At 41.9% G+C, this 14,055-nt stretch overlaps 1 pseudogene; it reads left to right on the top strand.

Annotated features, from left to right (window-relative positions):
• The first annotated feature begins 12,094 nt into the window (after window positions 1-12,094).
• Window positions 12,095-13,667, top strand: LOC118635447 (annotated as a pseudogene).
• The last annotated feature ends 388 nt before the right edge of the window (window positions 13,668-14,055 follow it).

The following is a 14,055-nucleotide window of genomic DNA, read 5'->3' as shown; positions in this document are numbered from 1 at the left end:
ATATGTCCATCGATTCTAAATGACAGCTTTGCAGGATAGAGTAATCTTGGTTGTAGGTTCTTGTTTTTCATCACTCTGAATATTTCTTGCCACTCCCTTCTGACCTGCAAAGTTTCTTTTGAGAAATCAGCTGACAGCCTAATGGGAACTCCCTTGTAGGTAACTAGCTGCCTTTCTCTTGCTGCTTTGAAGATTCTCTCTTTGTCTTGAACCTTTTGCATTTTGATGATGATGTGTCTTGGTGTGGGCCTCTTGGGGTTCATCTTGTTTGGGATTCTCTGTGCTTCCTGGACTTGTATGTCTGTTTCCTTCACCAAGTTAGGAAAGTTTTCTGCCATTATTGTTTCAAACAAGTTTTCGATTTCTTGTTATCGCTCTTCTCCTTCTGGCACCCCCAAGATGCGAATGTTGGCATGCTTGAAGTTGTCCCAGAGGCTCCTTACACTATCCTCATTTTTTTGGATTCTTTTTTCTTTTTGCTGTTCTGATTGGGCGTTTTTTGCTTCCTTATATTCCAAATTGATAGTTTGCTTCTTGGATTTATGTACTCTACTATTGGAGCTGTGTAAATTATTCTTTATTTCAGTTAATGCCTCCTTCAATTCTGACTGTGCATCCATAATTTCTGACTGGTCCTTTTTTATGCTCTGGAGGCCCTCATTAAGTTCATTGGGCATCCTTATAAGCAGTATTTTGAACTCAGCATCTGTTAGGTTGCTTATCTCCATTTCGCTTAGTTCTTTTCTTGGGGTTTTGTTTTGTTCTTTCATTTGGGACCTGTTTCTTTGTCTCCTCATTTTGGCTGCCTCCCTGTGTTTGTTTCTGTGTATTACTTAACGAGCGGTATGGGCTAGCTGAGACTAGATGCTACTCGTTTGAAAGAATTTCGGAAAAAACTGAAGCAGGATCCAAGACAGGCCAATCCTATGGTTAAGCACGTGGCAACAACTTGGGTGGGCCTGAAAGTTGGTGGGGTGGGGCAGGGCCTCAGGGAGTCACCAGGGCGGGGCTACCAGTGTGAGCCAGGTTGCTGGAGTCCCAGATATGGCGGCTGTCTGCCACCCCAGGGAAGGGCTCACCAAAGGACCACAGGCCTCTGACAGCACGTTTGTCCTGGAGAAAGCTCCCTCTCCAGCCCTTGCTCCAGTGCCAAACAGCTCAGTTCTTCCCTGTGTGTCTCTGGTGCCCCTCGAGCTCCCTCCCCTCCAAGCTTAGAGGAAGAAAGTCCGATAAGTTCATTCCCAGGCCCTTTATGGAGCTGCCTGGGGCTCCAGCCGCTTCAGCTTCCCTGAGCCTCAGTTCCTGCTGGTTTTTCCAGCCAGAAGTCATGGAGATTCTCTTCCTGGCACTGGAACCCTGAGAGGGGCACCTGGTGTGGGACAGGGACCCCTCAATCCTCAGGAAGGACCTTCCCAGCCGAGGTAGCCTCCTGATTTTTATCCGCCACATGTGGGTGTGGACCCAGCCCATCTCGCCACCGGCCCTCGCCCCTCCGCCCCTCCGCCCCTCCTACCAGTCTGGATGTGGCAGCTGCTTTAATTCTGTAGTTGTAGGACTTCCATTCAGGATGATTTCAGGCGGTTTTGAATGATGGTTGTTCTGTAGTTTAGTTGTAACTTTGATGTGGTTGTGGAAGGACGTGATATGGCGGTTACCTATGCCGCCATCTTGACCAGAAGTCTCTGTGTCTTTTTATCAGAGCAATTAAACCATTCACATTTAAGATGATAATTGATATGTACTTATTCATTGCCATCTTTGTTTTGTGTGGTTCTATTTTTCTTCGTATTTCTTCTACTAATTACAGTAGTCCTTTTAGCATATCTTGCAGTGCTGGTTGGTGTTAATATATTGCTTTAGCCTTTTTTTTTGTCTGGAAAGCTTTTTTTTTTTAATTTACTCATTTTTATTAATTAATTTTTGTTACAGATGTTTCTCCTTTTCCCCCACTGATTTCACCCTCCCCCTCTCTCCCTCCCCTGTCTCCAGCTTTGTTGTCCATGTCCATTGTTCATGCATACATGCATATAAGTTCTGTGGTTTATCGCTCCCTCACCACCCCCTCTTCTGGGGTTTGTCAGTCTGTATCCCACTTCCACATCTATGGGTCTACCCCATTATTCAGGCTGTTGTGTTCATTATATTCCACAAATAAGTGAGATCATATGATACTTGCCTTTCTCTGTTTGGCTTGTTTCACTTAGGATGATACTTTCCAGGTCCTTCCATGTCGTCTCAAAGGATAAAAGATCTTTCTTTCTTACAGCTACATAGTACTCCATTGTGTATATGTACCAGAGCTTTTTTATCCATTCGTCTACTGATGGACACTTGGGCTTTTTCCAGATCTTAGCTATTGTAAATAGTGCTGCTACAAACATGAGGGTACATATATTCTTTCTGGTTGGTGTTTCAGGCTTCTTAGGGTATATTCCTAGAAGTGAGATCACTGGGTGAAATGGAAGTTCAATTTTTAATTTTTTGAGGTAACACCATATTGTTTTCCATAGTGGCTGCACCAGTCTGCATTCCCACCAGCAGTGTACTAGAATCCCCTTTTCTACACACCTTCACCAACACTTGTTGTTTGATGATTTATTTGTTGATGGGGGCCATACTAACAGGTGTGAGGTGATACCTCATTGTTGTTTTAATTTGCATCTCTCTGATGATTAGTGATGTTGAGCATTTCTTCCTATGTCTCTTGGCCATTTATATGTCCTGTTTGGAGAGGTGTCTATTTCGCTCCTCTGCCCATTTTTTAATTGGGTTCTTTATCTTCCTTTTGTTGAGTTGTATGAGAACTCTATATATATTGGAAATTAACCCCTTATCTGTTATATCATTGGCAATTATGTTCTCCCATACAGTTGGTAGCCTTTCTGTTTTGATGATTATATCTTTTGCTGTGCAGAAGCTTTTGAATTTGATGTAGTCCCATGTGTTCATTTTCTCCTTTGTTTCTGTTGCCTTAGGTAATGTATCAGTGAAAATTCTGCTGCGTATGATGTCTGAAATTTTGTTGCCTACAGTTTCTTCCAGGATTTTTATGGATTCATGAGTGACATTTAAGTCTTTTATCCATTTTGACTTTATTCTTGTGTAGGGTGTAAGTTGATGGTCTAGTTTCATTTTTCTGTATGTAGCTGTCCAATTTTCCCAACACCATTTATTAAAGAGGCTGTCCTGTCCTTACTCTACTGTATGCCCTTGCCAACTTTGTCAAATATTAATTGAGCATATTGCCTTGGGTCCATTTCTGGGTTCTCTGTTCTGTTCCACTGGTCTATATGCCTGTTCTTGTGCCAGAACCAGGCTGTTTTGATTACAGTGGCTTTGTAGTATAACCTGAAATCTGGTAATGTGATCCTTCCAACTTTGTTCTTCTTTTTCAAGATTGCTGTGGCTATTCAAGGTCTCTTTTGCTTCCATATGAACTTTTGAAGTACTCGTTCTAATTCTGTGAAGTATGCAGTTGGTATTTTGATGGGGATTGCATTGAATCTATAGATTGCTTTGGGTAATATGGACATTTTAATTATGTTAATTCTTCCAATTCATGAACAGGGTATGTGCTTCCACTTTTTTATATCTTCCTCTGTTTCTTTTTTTTAAACGACCTGTAGTTTTCTGCGAATAGGTCCTTTATTTCCTTGCTTAAGTTTATTCCCAGGTATCTTAATTTTTTTGCCGCAATGGTAAATGGGATTGTTTTCTTAGTTTCTTTTTCTGTGAGTTCTTCATTAGTGTATAAGAATGCCATCGATGTCTTCATGTTAATTTTGTATCCTGCTACTTTTCCAAATTCATTTATTAAGTCTAGTAAATTTTTGATAGAGTTTTTGGAGTTTTCTACGTATAGTATCATGTCATCTGCAAATAATGACAGTCACACTTCCTCCTTTCCAATTTGGATCCCTTTTATTTTTTCTTCCTGTCTCAATGCTGTGGCTAAGACTTCCAGTACTATGTTAAATAAGAGTGGCGAAAGTGGGCATCCTCACTTTGTTTCTGTTCTTAAGGAAAATGCTTTTAGTTTTTGCCCATTGAGTATGATGTTGACTGTAGGTCTTTCATATGTGGCCTTTATTATGTTGAGATATGATCCCTCTATTCCCACATTGCTGAGCATTTTTATTAGAAATGAATACTGGATTTTGTAGAAGGCTTTTTCGGCATCTATTGATATGATCATGTGGTTTTTATTCTTCATTTCATTTATGTGGTGTATCACGTTTATTGATTTGCAAATATTGTACCAGCCTTGCATCCCTGGAATGAATCCCACTTGGTCATGGTGAATAATTTTTTTTGGTGTACTACTGGATCCGATTTGCTAGTATTTTGTTTTGGATTTTGGCTTTTATATTCATCAGGGATATTGGCCTGTAGTTTTCAGTCTTTGTAGTGTCCTTTTCTGGTTTTGGAATTAGAATTATGCTGGCTTCATAAAACGAGTTTGGAAGTCTGCCTTCTTCTTGAATCTTTTGAAATAATTTGAGGATAATGGGTGTTAGTTCTTCTTTGAATGTTCGGTAAAACTCCCCCGTGAAGCCATATGGGCCTGGGCTTTTTTTTGCTGGGTGAGTCTTGATTACATATTCAATTTCTTCTGTTGTTATTGGTCTGTTCAAGTTTTCTATCTCTTCCTGGTTCAGTTTTGGGAGACTATGTGTTTCTATGAATTTGTCCATTTTGCTTAGATTGTCGAATTTGTTGCCATGTAATTGTTCATAGTAGTTGTTAACGATCTTTTGTATTTCTGTGGTGTCAGTTGTTACTTCTCCTGTTTCATTTCTGATTGTGTGTATTTGGGTTCTCTCTCATTGTTTCTTGGTGAGTCTAGCTAAGGGTCCATCAATCTTGTTTATCTTTTCAAAGAACCAGCTCTTTGTTTCATTGATCATTTTAATTGTTTTCTGGTCTCTATGTCGTTTATTTTTGCTCTGATCTTTAATATTTCCTTCCTTCTACTTGCTCTGAGGTTTTCTTTTTGTTTGCTCTCTAGTTCTTTAAGTTGTGAGGTTAGATAGTCTATTAGAGCTTTTTCTTGTTTTTTGATGTAGGCCTGTAGTGTTATGAACTTCCCTCTCAGAACTACTTTTGCTGTATCACATAGATTTTGTGTTGTTGTGTCTTCATTTTCATTGGTTTCCAGGAAGTTTTTAATTTCTTCCTTGATCTCCTCGGTAACCCATTCTTTGTTTAATAACATGCTATTTAGATTCCATGTGTTCAAATGTCTTTGTATGTTCTACTTGCAATTGATTTCTAGTTTCATGCCATTGTGATCTGAGAAGATGCTTGATATGATTTCAGTCTTCTTGAACTTGTATAGACTTAGTTTGTGCCCTAACATGTGGTGTATCTTTGGGAATATCCCATGTGCACTTGAGAATAATGTGAATTCTGCAGTTTTGGGTTGTAATTCTCTGTAGATATCTATTAAATCCATTTGGTCTAGTGCTTCATTTAGAGTCTTTGTTTCCTTGCTAATTTTTTGTCTAGAGGATCTATCCAGTGATGTCAGTGGGGTGTTGAAGTTCCCTGCTATGATTGTATTGCTATCAATTTCTCCTTTGAAGTCCTCCAGAAGATTTTTAATATATATTGGTGCTCCTATATTGGGTGCATATATGTCGACCAAGGTTATATCTTCTTGTTGGATAGATCCTTTCAAGATTATGTAGTGGCCTTATTTGTCTCTAGTTAGGCCTTCATTTTGAAATCTATTTTATCAGATATTAGTATTGCTTCCCCAGCTTTTTTTCCCTTTTCGTTTGCTTGGAAGATTTTTTTCCATCCCTTCACATTTAACCTAGGTGAGTTTTTTGTTGTGAGGTGTGTCTCTTGTAAACAACATATAGATGAGTCATGCTTTCTTATCCAATTAGCTACTCTGTTTTTTTTTTTTTTTTTTTTTTATGGGAGCATTCAGTTCATTTACATTTAAGGTGATTATTGATATGTACTTATTTATTCTTATTTTTATGTAGTGTGGTTCTATTTTTCTTCCCATTTCTCCTGCTAATTACAGCAGTCCTTTTAACATTTCTTGCAGTGCTGGTTTGGTGCTAATGTATTCCCTTAGCCTTTTTTTTTTTTTTTGTCTGGGAAGCTCTTTATTTGACCTTCTATTTTGAATGATAGCCTTGCTGGGTAGAGTAGTTTTGGATTCAGATCCTAGTTTATTATGACCTTGATTACTTCATGCCATTCCCTTCTGGCCCGTAGTGTTTCTTGTGAGAAGTCACCTGATAGCCTTATGGGGTTTCCTTTGTAGGTAACCTGTTGCCTATCTCTTGTTGCTTTTAGAATTCTTTCTTTGTCTTTAATTTTTGGCATTTTGATTTCTATGTGTCTTGGTGTGGGCCTGTTTGGGTTGTTTTTACTTGGGGCTCTCTGTGCTTCTTGAACTTGAATGCCTTCTTCCTTCACCAAATTAAGGAAGTTTTCTGTCACTATTTCTTTGAATATATTCTCTAATCCTTGCTCATTTTCTTCTTCTTCGGGGACTCCTATGATGTGAAAGTTATTATGTTTTTAGTTGTCCCACTGTTCTCTTAAGCTATCTTTCTTTTTTTTAATCATTTTTTTCCTTTTGATTTTCTGATTGGTTGATTTTTTCTCCCCTGTCTTCTAATTCACTGATCTGGTCCTCAGCTTCCTCTACTCTGCTCTTTAGACCTTCCAATGTGTTCTTTGTTTCTACTATGTCATTCTTCATTTCTTCTTGGTGGTTTTGAATTTACAACTGGTTGATTGTCAACATTTCTATGTCTTTACTCATGGTGCTCATGTTCTTCCACATGCTGTTGAGCTTCCTCAAGATTATGGCTCTGAATTCTAGTTCTGTTAACTTGCTTAACTGCACCTCATTTATCTCATCTCTGGTAGAGTTCTCTTGTTCTTTCATTTGGCTTTTGTTTCTGATTTTCACAATTAGACTATCACAGTCGGCTTTGGAGTCTGCCAAATTTTCCCTATAGATGTTGGTGTTCTGTTGTTTGTGGCTCCCTCTCCTGGGTTTGGATGAGGCATGGCGGACCCGCTTTAAACACCACTGTGAAGTCTTAACTTTCCTGGTTTGAGTTGCTAGTTCAGGGAATAATAGTTATCCTCTCGCTTTTTTGCCTGGAGGCTATTAGTAGTGGTCACCTGAAAAACCTTGGTTTCTGAGTTGACTGAAAAACTCTCTCAGGTGCTCAGTGAAAGAGGATTTCCAGAGGGTGGGGCAGATGCTGGTTGTTAATGGGCCTCAATTAGCATTTATTGGCCACTGGGTGGGGTTGAATCTCTGAGGGAGGGGACGCCGTCTCTCCCCAGGGCCCTGGGAAGGAGTAAGATGACCACAGTCCTGCGTGGCTGCACTCAGCCAAAGCTCTGAACCCCTTCCAAATCCCGAGTGTCCCCACACAGTTCCTGTCTAGTCTGCCTTCTCCTCTGCCAGAGCCCAAAGTGAGTGGCTGCTGCCAATTTAGCCTCTTTCTGGGCTCTGCGTCCTGGAGCTGCCTGGGACTTTAACCTGAGGGTGCTGCTCCCAGCTAAGTACGGCTGCGGCACCAGCCAAGGGCATAGCACCCAGCCGAGGTTGCAGGACTAAGCCGAGGCAGCTGCTGGTCCCAGCCGAAGCCACAGGACCCAGCCGAGGGCACAGCTTCCGGCTGGAGGACACAGCTTCCATCTGAGGCCACTGGTCCCAGCCGAGTGCGGAGCACCCAGCCGAGGCGGCTGTAGGACCCAGCCGAGGGCGCAACTTCCAGCCGAGTCTGCTGGCCCCAGCTGAGTTCGCAGGACCCAGCCGAGGCAGCAGCAGCTTCCAGCTGAGGCCGCTGGACCCAGCCCAGGGCGTAGCACCCACCTGAGGTCGCAGGACCCAGCTGAGGCAGCCGCTGGTCCCAGCCGAGGCCACAGGACCCAGCCGAGGGCGCAGCTTCCAGCCCAGTCCGCTGGTCCCAGCCCAGGCAGCTGTGGACCATGGGCTCCTGGCCCCCTCTTGCGTCCGTGCAAGCCTACCAGGATTGAGTCAGTGTTCCTGGTTATGTGGTCCTCCAAGCTGCCTTTTGGTTGCCCCTTCCTGACGATTTGTCTATTTTCGTTGTAATTCCAGTTTGGTCCTGGGAGATGGTCTGTGTAGCTTCCATTCACTCTGCCGCCATTTTTACTCCCTGGAAAGCTTTTTATTTGACCTTCTATTTTGAATGATAGCCCTGCTGGATAGAGTAGTCTTCAATTCAGATCCTTGTTTTTCATGACCTTGATTACTTTTGCCACTCCTTTCTGGCCTGTAGTGTTTCTGTTGAGAAGTCACCTGAGAGCCTTATTGGGTTTTCTTTGTAGGTAACTTGTTGTTTATCTCTTGCAACCTTTAGGATTCTCTCTTTGTCTTTAATTTTTGGTATTTTGATTACTATGTGTCTTCGTGTGGGCCTGTTTGAGTTCTTTTTACTTGGGGCTCTCTGTGCTTCTTGAATTTGACTGCCTTCTTCCTTCACCAAGTTCGGAAAGTTTTCTGTCACTACTTCTTCAACTATATTCTCTAACCCTTGCCATTTTCTTCCTCTTCGGGGACTCCTATGATGTGAATGTTATTATGTTTTTAGTTGTCCCACAGTTCTCTTAAGCTATCTTTCTGGTTTTTAATCATTTTTTCCTTTTGGTTTTCTGATTGGTTGATTTTTTTCTCCCCTGTCTTCTAATTCACTGATCTGGTCCTCAGCTTCCTCTACTCTGCTGTTTAATCCTTCCAATGTGTTCTTAATTTCTGCTATGTCATTCTTCATTTCCACTTGGTTGTTTTTCAGTGTTTCTATATCTTTACTCAAGGTGCTGATGTCCTTATGTTGTTGAGCTTCCTCAAGATCATGGCTCTGAACTGTACCTCTGATAATTTGCTTAGCTGTATTTCATTGATGTCATCTTTGATAGAGTTATCTTGTTCTTTTATTTGGGATTTGTTTTTTTGTTTCACAATTTTTGCTGCATCAGTGGATTTTGGAGTCTGCCAAATTTTCCCTGTGGGTGTTGGTGTTCTGCTGTTTGTGGCTCCCTCTACTGGGTTTGGATGAGCATGGGTGGAACCATGTTAAACACCACTGATTAGTCTTACTTTTTGGGTAGATTTGCAATCCCAGAAAAGGTTCATTTATCCTCTTTCTTTTTCCTGATGGCTAGTAGTCTCAGATACTCAGTGCCTTGGAATCTTGCCCTGGTGTTCTGCCTAAGAGGATTTCCAGAGGGTGGGATAGATGCTGGTTGTTAATGAGCCTGAATTTGCATTTCTTTGCCTCACCTTGGTAAGGCTGAATCTCCAAAGGGGGAGGCTGCTGTTTTTCCCCACAGCTTGGGGACAGAGCACACTGGCCACCATCCTTTGTGGCCGCAACTCAGCGAAAACTCTGAGTGTCTTCCAAATCCCGGGTGACCCCACAGAGTTTCAGCCCAGTCTGTCCTCCCTGTGCAGTAGTCTCCAGGTGAATGGCTGTGGCTATTTTAGTGCTCTGTCCTAACTCTCTGGGCTGTGGAGCAGGCTTGGTCTTTAGTCCCCAAGGGCACTGCTCACAGCTAAGACTGCTGCTGTCCATGGGTTCCCAGCCCGCCACCCTCTTGCGCCTTTCCAGATCCTACCAGTGTCCCTGGTTATATGGTCCTGTCCTGCTGCTTTTCTGTTGCTTTTTTCTGAGGATTTGTCTTTATTTTAGTTGTAATTCCCATTTGGTCCTGGGAGATTGTCTGTGTCGCTTATATTCACTCCACCTCCTTTTTCACATCCTCTATGCCTATCTTGTGCACAACTGGGTCACACAGGCCTTTCTAGTGCCCTTGCACCCTGTATCACACAGTCACTCTGGTGATCAGGCTCTATGCCTATGTTACGGGCTTCTGGGTCGCACAGGCCTCTCTGGTGCTTCAGCACCCTACAAGCCCTTTGGGTAACTAGATTGCGCAGTCCCTGCTGGGTGGCACAGGCTTCTCTGGTGATTCAGCACACCGTAGACCCCATGGGTAACTAGATTGCGCAGTCCCTGTTGGGTCACGCAGGCCTCTCTGATGCTTCAGAACCCCACAGGCCCTGTGGGTAACTAGATCGTGCACTCCCTGCTTCGTGGCACAGGCCTCTCTGGTGCCCCCATACACTGCATTTCCCGTGGGCAGGCAGCTGGATCGCACCAGTCTCTCTGGGGCTCGGGCTTCCCAGTGTACTTGTGAGCTACTGGACCACACAGGCCTCTGTGGAGCCCCAGGTCCTGTAGCTGGTGGCTGAGGAGTGCTGCTGCCCCGAGGGGCACAACTCCTTCTCAGCTTTTGCTGTAGATTTTGGGGATGGGTCTCAACTGCTGGTATGTGCTTCTGTTGCCTGGGGATGGACGTCTGCTCCCAAGCCTCTGTTGCTGGGTTTATATCTCAACTCTAATTGGGCTGCTACTATGGGGGATGGTGCTGGGCTCCAGGCTGTCCACAGCTTCCACGACCGGCACCTTGGGAGCTCCACTACTGTGCACTGGTCTGTGTTGACACAGAGTGCCCATCGGTCTGATGGTGCCAGGTGTGCTGGTGAGCTCAGGTTGCTTGTCCCTAGCTGCTCCCACTGCCTCCTCCCAGGTAAGACTCCGGATCTTTCAAAATGGTGAGACCTCCTGGCGGTGCAGGGAGAAGAGCCCTGAAGGGCTGTTTACCGTGGTAGCCAGCTGCTCCCGTCCACAGCACAGGAACCTTCTGCTCTGCATCTCTGCACTGCTTGGGTTTGGTCATCCACCTTCACATCCACTCACACTCTCTCACACACTTGCTCACTCTCTCACACACTCACCCTCCCTCCGGTCCTGCCCGCCGCCATCTTTTTCAGCTTTTCAAAATATGTATAATTTTTGACTCCCCTGAAATTTAACTACTAATAACCTTCTGTGAACCAGAAGCCTTTCTGATAACATAAGTAGTTGATTAACACACATTTTGTATGTTATATATCTTATATACTACATTTTGACAATTAAGTAAGCTAGAGAAAAGAAGATGTGAAGAAAACTGTAAGGAAGAGAAAGTACATTTACAGTCCTGTACGTATTTATTGAAAATTATTTGTGTATAATTGGGCCTGCTCAGTTCAAACCCAAGTTGTTCAAAGGTCAACTGTATTTCATAGATCTTCCATGAACTCAAGGTCAGAGCTGCTCATGTGATACCAAAGAAAATCCAAATGATTTTCAATAAATACGTACAGCACTGTAAATGTACTTTCTCTTCCTTACAGTTTTCTGTTTGGTTGTCTGCCTTTTCCTTTAGCCATAGGAATTGTTCAGTCAATGGGGCAGGGCCTGCCCCAGTCTGTCATTCAGGGCCCTGGCTTCTCTGCGCTCCCAGTCCTCAATTGGCTCCTTCAAGCACAGAACAACCCTCACTCTTCTATCACTCACAGGCTGGACTTTCTGCCCACACCACTGAAAGTGGGCAGATGTGGCCTTTTGCAGCACGTATATAAAAGCTAAAAAAAAATTAATAGAGTAAGAGGTTCAAGGTAAAACCTAAGGGGCGTTTATTTTAGAAATTTTAACAAAAGTCTTGATAGGAGGTCAGCTCAGAACATAATTCAATAGTTAACAAATACTCAATTTCTAGATCTACAAAATAGAGGAGCTCTGATGGTACAATAGTTAAGAAAGCACTAGAATTCAAGATCTATCCCAAGGGGTATCAATGGAGGACACTTAACAAAAGTCTCACATCTAAATTAAACATTCTAGAGAGAATTCGAAGATGGACATGTTAACTGAGACCAAAATGTGAGAGGTAGATCGCAAAAGCATCAACGGTGGCATAATTAACAAAGGCTCACAATTCACAGCCTATATTAAAGGGACAATTATGGTGGAACAGTTAACCAAGACCCAACTACAAGGTCAGACAAAATGGGCATTCATAATAGAAGCATTAACTGGGGGCTGGGGTTGATGCACGTAACAAAAGGGACACTTTGGTGTGTCCAGATTTGATTTTCTGGACACACCAAAGGAACATAGGTGAGGAGAATTTAAATGAGTCCTTCAGTCGATGTACAGATCTGAGGGGCTAAGATGGGAAAAGAGTTAACAGAGTCATGCAAAGATTCACGTGTCAATTACCCTGGTGGTGGAAAAGTGAACAGACCTCCAAGTGTAATACAAAGACACTAAGGGAAGCTCTCCAAGCTCTGGAATCTCTCCACATAGTTCCAGTCCAGACCTCCCTCCCTCTGCTGAACCCTAAGAATGATGTCTGTTTTGGTACGTCAAGTGGAATTCATCGTTTTCAGCTTCAAAACTGGAAACAGAAAGCTAGTTGGCCTAAGAAAGCAGAATTCATATGCACAGCAGAAAAAAAATTAAATCTAGTTATTAACATAGAAAAAGATCAACACAGTCATTTCTAAAACCAAAGGAGTGACCTCAGAATTGAGCACAGTATCCTGGAAGAATTGGAAAATAAATTGATTAATAGCAGGAAAACAGAAAAATATAAATATAAAAAACTTTAGCATCAGTTAAAAGATGTGAAGCCCACACCTGACTTTGTTGAAAAGCTCAGAGAAATGATGGAAGAAATCGAAAATGCAATTAACACTTGTAAGGAAGAGCAGAGATTGATATATGAAAAGCTTATAAAAAAAGAGAAAACAACTAATAATGAATTGAGCGCCATATCAAGACAAATTGACATGTAGGCTTTGGAGAGTTCAGAAACAGAGAAAGCTTTCAGAGCAGTGTCAAGCAAAGTTCCTGTAGACAAAGTAACACCATTGAGTATTCTTCCAGAAGAAGTGGTAGATTTTGAAAAATTCCTTCAGCAAACAGGAGGGTGACAAAGGGGCTGGGATGATTATGATCACCAGAACTTTGTAAAGGTGAGAAACAAACATAAAGGGAAGCCAACATTTATGGGAGAAGTTCTAGAACACCTTCCTGGAAGAACACAGGATGAAGTTCAACAGCATGAGAAATGGTATCAAAAATTTCTGACCCTAGAAGAAAGAAAAAAAGAGTCTATTCAGAATTGGAAAACTAAAAAGAGGAGGAAATTTTCAAGTTAAAGGAAAAAGCAGAGAGCATAGCTATGTTTTTTCATAACAAACAAGAAATAATCAAAAACAAAAAGAGGAACAAGGAGAGAAGCAGAAATTGGCAGTGGAAGCTTGGAAAACAAAACAGAAAAGTATAGAAATGTCAATGAAATATGCTTCCCAGTTAACAGAAGAGGAAGAGAAAGAGAAAAGGCAGCAGAAAGAGTGCCAACGCCAATTTAAACTAAAATTACTGCTAGAAAACTACACCCAGCAGAAGAAAGAACAGGAAGAATTTTTAAGACTTGAAAAGGTGATAAGGGAAAAGACAGAAAGGGCAAAAACAAGTAAAACTGCTGCTGATGAAATTTCCAGATTTCAAGAAAGAGATTTACATAAACTGGAATTGAAAATTCTTGATAGACAGTCAAAAGAAGATGAAAATGCAGATAAACAGAGAAGACTGGTGAAATTAAAAGAAAAAGTTGAAAACAATGTTAGCGGAGATTCCTCTAAACTATACAAACCTATCAAAGGTTGGGAAGAACGGACCAAAAAGATAGGACCAACAGGCTCTGGGCCACTTCTACATGTCCCACCTAGGGGTATTACAACCTGCAAACAAGGAGTTTAGAAAAAAATATGAGATGATAAAATTGGTATTCAGTTGATGAGAATGTTAGCATATTCAGCTACAGCAGAACAGAGGAACTAACCATATGTTTTAAGTATCACTAGCCTAGACAGACTGATTATTGTGTTGTATGTGAATTGATAGGTATTAAGTTCCAAGTGGTATTGTCATTAGTATTTCCTGTTTATACTAAGAGGGTATTTAATGTGTATGTTGGCCTTTTATTAATATGAAAGTTTTTTGAATAAGTTTGTTACAAACAGTATTTCATTTAAGTCTTTTTTTAAAAATTATTTTCTCTTTATTGATTTTAGAGAGAGAGGAATGGAGAGGGAGAGAGAGAGAGATAGAAACATTGATGAGAGAGAACATTGGTTGGCTGCCTCCT

This window comes from Molossus molossus, unplaced genomic scaffold (assembly GCF_014108415.1).
Source record: "Molossus molossus isolate mMolMol1 unplaced genomic scaffold, mMolMol1.p scaffold_m16_p_2, whole genome shotgun sequence".
In the NCBI taxonomy this organism is placed as follows: Eukaryota; Metazoa; Chordata; class Mammalia; order Chiroptera; family Molossidae; genus Molossus; species Molossus molossus.
This window is presented reverse-complemented; position numbering and strand designations above follow the sequence as displayed.